Below are 9,884 nucleotides of genomic sequence, written 5' to 3'. Positions count from 1 at the left end.
TGTCAACGAATAAATTGTCAACCTGTTTTCGGTGAGCCTTCTTCAAACTTTTGGAACATGGAGTCAGTACAAAGGGTTAACATGGGAATGAACGCGCGGAATTTTGGCCTCCACCGGTTGACTTGCAGGAGCGGTGCCAGCGGAACACCATTTCGTTCGGCTGGCACTGTTTCCGCGGCTTGGGGGGGGGGGGGGGGGGTGAATTCCTTCATCATTCATCAGGCCCCCCACATTATGTCAAACCGGAAATACAATTGGCTAACGATAGCAATACAATATTCATAGTTAGTGTAGGTGCTGAATGTACAGTATTTCTTTTTGTTCTTTGTTTTTCTGTCTCTCTTTCCTTTTCTATTTTCCTTTCTGTCCCCACATAACTCCCTCCTGCTCGTTGCATTCTCCTGATAAATGAAACATAATGAATAATCACAATGGGAGTATACCATACTCTCATGTGATCCATTAAAACTGCTCAGACCAATAGGACACTCTGATTCTCATTTTCCGTGTCAAGCAGCTGAACAGGATAGGTTGAAAAAACTAAAAAAAATAAAATGAAAAAAAAAGGAAATTACAATGATATACTGTAATGTAATAAAGTTGATTTTGTTTCATCTCAGGGCTTGTTTCTCAGTTGATTGTATCTCTAACTATGAGGGATACATGGTATGCTGGGCAGATAATGAGGCGGCAAACCTGCTGGAACAGATATTTGAAATTGGAATTGAAATTGACTTAAAAAAATTCACAAGTTGGTGCACTCGTTTCTGTTCTTACAATTCAGTTCATTGAAGGAATGTCTTAGATTTTACATGCACTTTCTGGGAAAGAGGTAATTGTGGCCAATAGTTATTTTCCACATTGCATTGCACTGCTTCTATTCATAAACATTATTCAAAGTTGATTCCATGTGTTTGTGTTGATCCACGCATCCCTATGCACAAGGCAAATGCTGCTTTTTTAGTCGTTGTAGAATTTGGGAAAGTTCATGTCAGAAGATGTAAGCCATCTGACGAACTCTGTATTCATTCATATTAAACTTTTATGGATATGAATGCTGTGGATCTCTTCATACACACACAAGACAAAGCAGGTGTTGTTGCTTAAAATGTCGTGTGAAAGTAAGTGCATGTGCATTTAATAACAGAAAATCTCTACAGATGACAATATGTACATCATATGGACCAATACGTTCCTGAAAGATGTGCGAATAGGAAAAGTATGAATTGGCTTTAATGTATCCGTCTTATATGAAGGTTTGAGAGGCAAAATGTGATCTCAAATCATTTCTAAACTATAATGTTAACATTTCAGTTAAAACAGAACAGTTGATCTTAAAGGTCAGATTAATAATAAATGCTGGTCAGCGCTGTGCTGAGTTCAATTTCAAATTGTTCTCTGGGGCTTTAAAGATTACTGAGCTGCATTAGTGTTAGAACCTCAACCATTTTGATTGATGAGGCAGCTGACATCAAGGGACAGACCTCTACATGTCCACTTTGACCTCACGGCCGGTCACAAATCTTAGCTGATCTTTAAATTCACATGGCCAATTCGGATCGACAATTTGTGATGATTGTGCTTGGCAGTGAAAACAACATGGGCAATGCATGAACACGTCACATTACGCTGGCACTGTTATGCCTTTGTTACGTCTCCATGAAATTCCATCACACAAAGATTTTATTGTCAGACCACTTAAGCAGTTTGCATTGTGTAGTGTCAGTAAAAAGCCTTTTCTTGAAATTACACGCCCACCCTGCACAGTGGAAGCTTGTGGACTGACAGCAAAAGATGAATAAAAATGTGCTCAATTTATTCACAATCCTATGAGATCATTTAGTCTCAGAGGCTTAATAGAGGGTTGAAATCAATTTTGCCTTTGCCATCAGTGGAGAGTCAAATTTGGGTTGTGTCAGAATCACCCAGGGGCTAATTTTGGGGGATTAAAACCAAAGTACCAAAAATCAACATTGTCTTTAACTGCCCGAGCTCGACTAATTTTCTATCAAATAACATAGGCAAATACAAATGAAACTGTATTTCAAAACTACAATTGCATTGTATCGTTTCGTCCAAACCCTACGTATGGTAACAACTTCATTCAATATCAAACAACAGTTTAATTTTAAACTGAATAAAATGGAAGAGACGAAAGATCCCAGTCACAAGCTGATGAAGCCAAATGCTAGTAAACCAAATTTCTTATAAGAATTTAACAATAACACTCAAACGTTATCACGTGGCAAAGTTCATCCTGTACTCACTGTAGATAATAAAACAATGTCAACAACAATTGGAAAACCAACACCTGGGATTTCTTCAGTGACTGTTTACAACTTTGACATAGTTTTGCTTTTAAGACCATATTATCACACGCAGTTGCTTTAATCTTCTCTGACAGTGTTAAATAAGTAAATAAAAAATCATTTAATATGATATGTGTATGGATATGTAAAACCCATCTCTCAAGGAAAGAAGATAAATAAACAAACTTTTACACATAAGTACATTCCCGATCCAAGCTATAGATAATAGAACATTTCTTTCAGAGTACGTGAAACAAAAGGAGTTATCAAGATTAAGAAAATGAAAGGAAACACTTAGGTGAGCTACTTTGCACCTCTAAGTAACTTCTTCTTCAACAGTTAAGATGTGGCACAGGTGGAATGAAATGACAGCTACGTGACAAGAAAATGTATGCTCCAAAGCGTTACAATTTGCAAGTGCAGTGAGGTGTTATTGCAAAAATACTAAAACCACAGCATTTGTGCTGTAGGCAAGTCTATAATTACCTACAGATGAGATCTGAGCAGAGACACACTAGGGTTGATTTAATAAATTTTTAGAACATTTCGCTTCTTGCTTAACCCCAGGCGATCCGAATCACACAGGCAAAAACCCACACTGGGTTTTGCCACGAGGATTGCCCACGGTAGACGAAATCCGAACCTTTCTTATCCTCCTAAAGCCTGGCGCCTGAATCTGAGGACCCGTGTATGCAGATAACAACTTCAAAAGATTAATTCTTGTCTTACTACAAAGTCTCCTGCAAGAAAACCCATGTCTTTTGTTACACAGCCTTTAGCTTGGTAAAAAGTCTTCCCTTCAAATTCATCCTTAGGCTCGTGCCTGCTTGTTACCCCTATTGGACTTGCTGCGGCATTGAATTATTTAGGCAGAATCTGTATTTTACCATGGAATGGAGTTGGGTGGAAGAATACGCATTAGGTTGGCGACAATGATTGTGGGTGACTGGAGCCCCCAATACTTATCATGAAGACATGTTTGTGCATTATATCATTACGAACCTATTTGAGGAGGCATCCGTGGGACAGAATAGAGTAAAACAGTCACGACATAGAAAACCAAAAATGAGAATGTAACCTTTTTTATTGTCTTCATTGTATCTGCTGACTGTCATGCTGCATTTCTGCAGTGTGTCGCAGCGCAGGAAGTCTTGCATAAAAAATGTGCTTCCCTGCACGCCTTAAGCTATTCAGCAGACTTGCCAGAAGGATACAGCATTGTTAAAGGTGCTTCTTTCTTACAATCTCATGTGTGGCATGTTAAGCAATGGTAATCTGCTGCAGTGCAGACAATAAATTCCGCCGCATAACTAAGCGTCGCCATGACATCGTAGAGTACCTGTATGGAATAGAATATTAGTGTGTGGAGCCGCGGCCCCGCCTGCAGAACAAATATGCATCACTGATGTTGACACAAAAGACACAAAAAGGAGAATATTTGATGACCACTCACTACTTGTTCACACTTTGTATTAGAGCGGGTGGAAAAATGTGCATGAGCAATACCCCTGAGCTGAGTCCTCATCTAGTCAACAAGCGATTGATCTGTGCATAGCAAAAATCGAGCTCGCTGCAATGACAAATCTGAAGGACTGAGCTTTCTTCCCCAGTTCCCCCAAAGCTTAACAGCGTGCCGCGTGGACTGATGCAATGCTTAAACACTGGATAACTTGAGTGCACCAGCAGAAGTCGATTTTGTCAGGGCAGAGAAAAGAAAGAAGGGGTGAGTCAGACAGAAGGACTCAAAGGGCCTGATTACCACATATCATCTCGAATAAAACTTGTACCCTCCAAATCTCCAGTGAGATTCCAACACTGCATGAGTGTGATAACTGTGAGGAAAAGCTTTTTATGTCAGAGCAAGCAATGGAAAGTGATCTTCCAAACGTCCACTGCAGTTGTTTGACAAGCAGAAAGCCATTATGGCAGGACCCTATGGCAAAACATAATCCCCTACTAAGAAATGGTATTATTTGAGACACACCAAAGTTTTGCTCCACTGAATGTAAAGACATTTTTCTATCCAATGTGGCGTTTTGAATGTTTTATTTCTTCCACATAACACTCTGAAAGACTGCTTCCCATGAAAGAATAGTAACCTTTTATAAAACACTTCTTTGCATACATATTACTTATTTAGAAATAAAAGGGCATATTTTTACATGAGACAGCAATCTTTCAAATGTTCAAATGCTAAATCAGATACAGTGATACCATTAATGAGATTTTTACCCTTTTGCACTAATCCATTTGTATGAACCCTTCCATAAATGGGATTGGCACCCTTTGGCATGCACTAATTATTCAGAATATTTAGAGGCACATTTATAAAGGAAAAAGTGGTTGTTTCAGTGACACAGGGGTTTTCATGCAAATCATAGTTTTGCTAGTGTACCATTAGGAATGATATTATAGACGGTCTTAAATCATGAAATACACATCAGCTCGACGCATTTTAATAATCTTATCTTTCATTATGAGATATGATGAGGTTATTTAAAAAACATTCCAGTGCATAGAAGATAAAGATATTCCATGGGCCCATTTTATAAGAGATTCAGTAGCATTAAGATGCCAATGAACTCATCAATTCACTTTTTTTTTTTTTTTTTTGGATACCATGTTTAAAAAAGGTTATTTTAGGGAAGAAATAATCAATAATGAAATTACTGGACTGATACAGAGACAGTCAGGAAATTAGAATATTGTGTATTCTAATTTCCTAAGACAGTCCTGTATATATACACAGGACTGTCTCAAAAAATTAGAATATTGTGTATTCTAATTTCCTGAGACAGTCCAGTATATCAGAATCTTAAAAGCTTTCATGGGAGTACTTCTGCCACAGAACCCAACTTATATGTCATTATAGCAGTATTTTTGCAAGAACACAGTACCTTAAAGTGCCTATGACAGCAAAAAGCATGTTCATTTCATATTTATTGCGACATTTTATGCTCCTGCATGAAATGGACCGCTTGGATATGTGTGGAAGTGATCGTTTTCTTTATTCAATTTTTTTAATCCCGCGCCATGAAAATGAGTGACTTCCGGCTCCAGTCTCGGGTTGAGGACGAATGCGAATGTGACGTCACCATCTCACAATGCAGCATTGCTTTTTAGCATGCAGATCGACTGCGAATTCAGCTGGTTTTGCGGATTAATTTGTTTATTTTTCAAATCACGCCAGACAAATGTGTTGCAGTGTTTTGTTGCTACACCAGGGAGAGGCTTGTGTGTCTTTTTGGGTTTCAAAAAGTTTCCGTTCACTCCGAGATTGGCCAAAACAAGTTCGACAACTGTGGGACCATTGACTCATGAGGAAGTGAGTAAACATCGTATTTTGTATTATGTCAAATACTGGGATCATGGCACACGTTTTAATACAGAGGTGGCTTGCCTTTTGTGGCTGACAGTACTCCTTGTCCATCGAGAATGCCACTCGGCCGACGACCACCGGCTTGTCGCACACCCCACTCGGTCCTCTTCGCGTACCCACCGGGAGAGCGCTATACTCGGCTTATGCTCGTACGGTTCTCCATATCGTCCAGACTTCCAGCCACCTCTGTCCTCATCGTGTGCCCGACAATAGACCACTATTCTCGGCTTGGGCTCGGGCAGTTACGCCCTCCTCCGATGTCGACCGATTTGTCCGGCGGTCATCCTCCAGTCGCTTCCCCTGCAACCGAGCTCCCGCAGCTGGGGAACGATGACCTTGTTTGAAGCTGGGGGGGTGCCGATCCGTGAAGACAATCGACATCCCCACCGCCATGAGACATGATCAGGGGTAGTTTTGTGTGATTTTGAAAGGAAAGAATAAGCCTTGGAAATGTCGTGCGGTTCAGGTTAGCATTTCGACTAGCTGTCACACCTCCTGGTTTCTTTAAGCTCTCCAGAGAAGGGGCAGGGAAATGACAAAAGCTGAACTAACTCCGTTGGCATAAAATGTCATTCGGGAGGTGCGAGAAGTCGACAGTTTTAACCATTGTGGAGTAATTTTTCCATGTTGTACTGAAATAATGCATTTTGAATATTTCATCTTCCATTTAGCACAAGACTGTTATTTGTCATGACCATACCATTTCTTTAGCAATTGGGGAAAAATACTTAGATAAAAAGAATATCCTGTAAAAATATTGGAGTAGACAGATTGAAACAATGACATTTTACTGCTCTTTTCATCGCATTTTCCTCGTTCTGAATAATTCTCCCTCAATGGGCTGAATTCTAAATCAGATGAAATCATGACTCTGCCGACGTCATCCTCCAGCTGGGGACACTAGAGTGCTACAATGACAGGCAGGGGCTAAACGGCAGATTAAAAGACTAATTTCTTGTCGTCTGCGCTTTGCCAAATTGTTGTGTATAGTGGAATCATCTCAAAATATGATTTTAATTCACACAATAATGCTATTTAAGATTTTTTTTATGCTGTCACAGGCATTTTAATCTACAGAGGGAATAAATTCATTACCATAACTGTGTATGAGTATGATACCTGAAGAGTCTTATAGGATATACAGCAGATGTCGATGAAAAGTATTTACCTTCCGTGGTATTTTAAGTGGAAAGTGTGTCACTGTCCTTATTATATGCAATATAAAAGTAAAAATAAGGAGCAAAACAGCTTCAGCAGCCCTGAAATACCTTTATACGGGTCACTGAACGGCAGCTGCTATGCAACATTCATGGTCGATTTTCTATTTCAATTCTGATCACAAGCCAATTTGTTGCGGCCCACACAGACCCAGCTTCACTATGCATGACACTCTAATACTCTCGGCCCTTGTGGACAAAAGGCATAGCGGAGAGCCAGGGGCGTTTCATTTCATGCTCTGCCTCCTCAACCCCAGATGTTCACCTCCAAAACATCTCCAGATACAGGTACGGGGCTTAATGACCTGCAAATTGCCCCAAGCACAGGTAGTGAAATGCAACCCCCATATAATTTTAATTGAGAAATCTGGATGAAAATCAAATGGCAATAAGCTGAGTGCATTGAAAGTTTTCAAATCACAGTGAGATTTTTATGCAGTGCGGTTGAAGGTAAGGAAGGCTTTTCTCCTCTTGGGACCCTTCTTGGAATAATAGTGAATTGTGCTGTGTTATAGATGGTTTGGTTATATGATATGATATCAGGCAAATGGTGCAGAGACATATGCTTTTTGAATTTGAAATGCTGCAATGTTTTTACAATTCAACTGTCCTAATTAGGAGCCATTAACTTGCTCAACTGTTGTAGATAAGATACAATACCGTCAAAAATTCTGGCTTGTCTTCCACAGACACCTGTCCCCACACACCTTATTTGACGTTTGATTTGACTAACTTAATGCAGTTTATGTACCTTACTTTATTGTACATGCTTGCTCTGTTTGGTATATGTCGTGTCACACAGTTAAAAAACCAACATCTGTAAAGGTATGGGATTGCATGACTTCCTGTGACATGGGTAGCTCGCACATCTGGAAAGGCACCATCAATGCAGAACGGTAAATCCTTGTATTGGAGAAACATATACTGCCAGCAAAGCAGTGAACGCCACTGCTTATTTCGGCAAAACAATGCCAAAACACATTCTGCACAAGTTATAATTGAGTGGCTACATAGTAAAAGAGTGCAGGTACGAGACTAGCCTGCTTGCAGTTCAGACCTGTCTCCCATTCAAGATTTATGGTGTATTATGAAGCCTAAAATACGACAATGGAGACCCCGTACTGTTATACAGCTGAAAATGTACACCAAGCAAGAATAAGAAAGAATTCCACAAAGCCTTGTCAATCAGTGGCCTCAGTTCTCAAACGTTTATTGGAATTTTTTAAAAAGAAAAGTTAACATAATGGTAAACATGACCCTGTCCCAGCGTTTTTGGGATGTATTGAAGATGTATCATTCTGTGTTAATGATTATTTGCTAAAAAACAATAAAGTTTATCTGTTTGAAATATGTAGTCTTTGTTATGCATTCGGGCAGCTCGTCTGCCTCACAGTTTCTGAGATCAAGGGTTCAATCCTGGACTCTGGCCTTCCCAGGTGGAATTATCGTGTTCTCCCCATGCCTGCATGGGTTTTAACTGGATACTCCAGCTTTCGCCTAGATCCCCCAAAAATGCATGGTAGGGTGATTGAACACTAAAATTCTCCATAGGTGCGATTGTGAGTGCGAAAGGTTGTTGGTCCGTATGTGCCCTCGAATGACTGGCAATCAGTTCAGGGTGCACCCTGCCTCCTGTCCATGGTTAGCTGGAATAGGCTCCAGATGTAAAACAATAGGCAAACAAGTAGATTTTTTTGTCCTATTTTAACTAAAAATAAAGACAATCAGTCTTTTAAATTGGTCTATAGAAATTTGAGAGTATTTACAATTGAGAGGCTATTAATCAGAGGATTTGGTTAGTAAAAAATAACAACAATACCAAATATCAATGGTTGATATGAGGCTTAATCAGTTCATTCGTTGTTGATAAATTTGATATTGATGCCTGATGAATTTGATGCCTTTAATTTTTTGCCAATAACTCAATTAGTTGTCACACTGCTCCAAATAAAATATCAGATCATGAAACAGGTGCATTTCCCAAAATAATTCTCAAATCAGTCAGCTTTGAATTAAGCAGTGTAAGAACCCGCACAGAGGTACAGTGGTACCTCGACATACGTTCACATCAACATACGATCCTTTCGACATCCGACATAAAATTGGACTCGTCATTTGTCTCAACATATGACGACATGCTCTAAATACGACAATTTATGACAGCGTCTCAATTCAATTGTTTTCCCGCAAGACGGCCGCATAGAGGATTTTCATGTGAGGGAAATCAACATGGGTCCCAAGAGGGTTAGTGCAGTTGGTGAAAAAAGGAAAAAGGTGACGGTTACCATTGAAATTATGAGAGAAATGATTGAAAAATATGAGTGTGGTGTGCACATCAGTGAAGTGGCTCGACAATATGTCTGCGATCTCGATGGTCCTCCTTCGGCCACTGTTCGCCAGTCTTCACAATGAAAATTTCAGGTAGTCCCCGGTTTATGAATGAGTTCCGTTTCTACGCTGATGACGTAACACGAATTTCCGCGTGTCGGAATTAACCCTTTGAGTACCCCTAAATACCACCTAAATCTCAAAATAACTATCCAAAAACATGTATTATGCATCATATTGTTAAAACAAAGTAAAAAAAAAGATACTGCACTTACCATCAATGCTAATGGTTGGTGGAGAAAGGTACACTGTGTATGCTGGGTCATTCAGAAGTGGAGTCAAGAGTTCTTTTATCAATGATGTTTACTTTAGTTTTACTTTTAAATCATAGACACAACGTAGAACACTTTGGCCTGCGAGTGAACAAACAGGTAAGTCTATATGACTTATGAAGCATATTTTCAGCTTGATTTCAGCATTTTAGACGATGTCGAGCTGCTTAAGCTACACTGTTACTTGCTGCATCTGATACAACTTCCTTGGTGGAAAACTGAAAGTGACCTGATTAGGTGTGTGCTCACTGTAATTAATTTTATACATTTGACCGTTTTAATTGAATAACATGTAAACCAATTATTATTGACAATATAG

The sequence above is a fragment of the Corythoichthys intestinalis genome, chromosome 11, assembly GCF_030265065.1.
Source record: "Corythoichthys intestinalis isolate RoL2023-P3 chromosome 11, ASM3026506v1, whole genome shotgun sequence".
Lineage (NCBI taxonomy): Eukaryota > Metazoa > Chordata > Actinopteri > Syngnathiformes > Syngnathidae > Corythoichthys > Corythoichthys intestinalis.
This window is presented reverse-complemented; position numbering follows the sequence as displayed.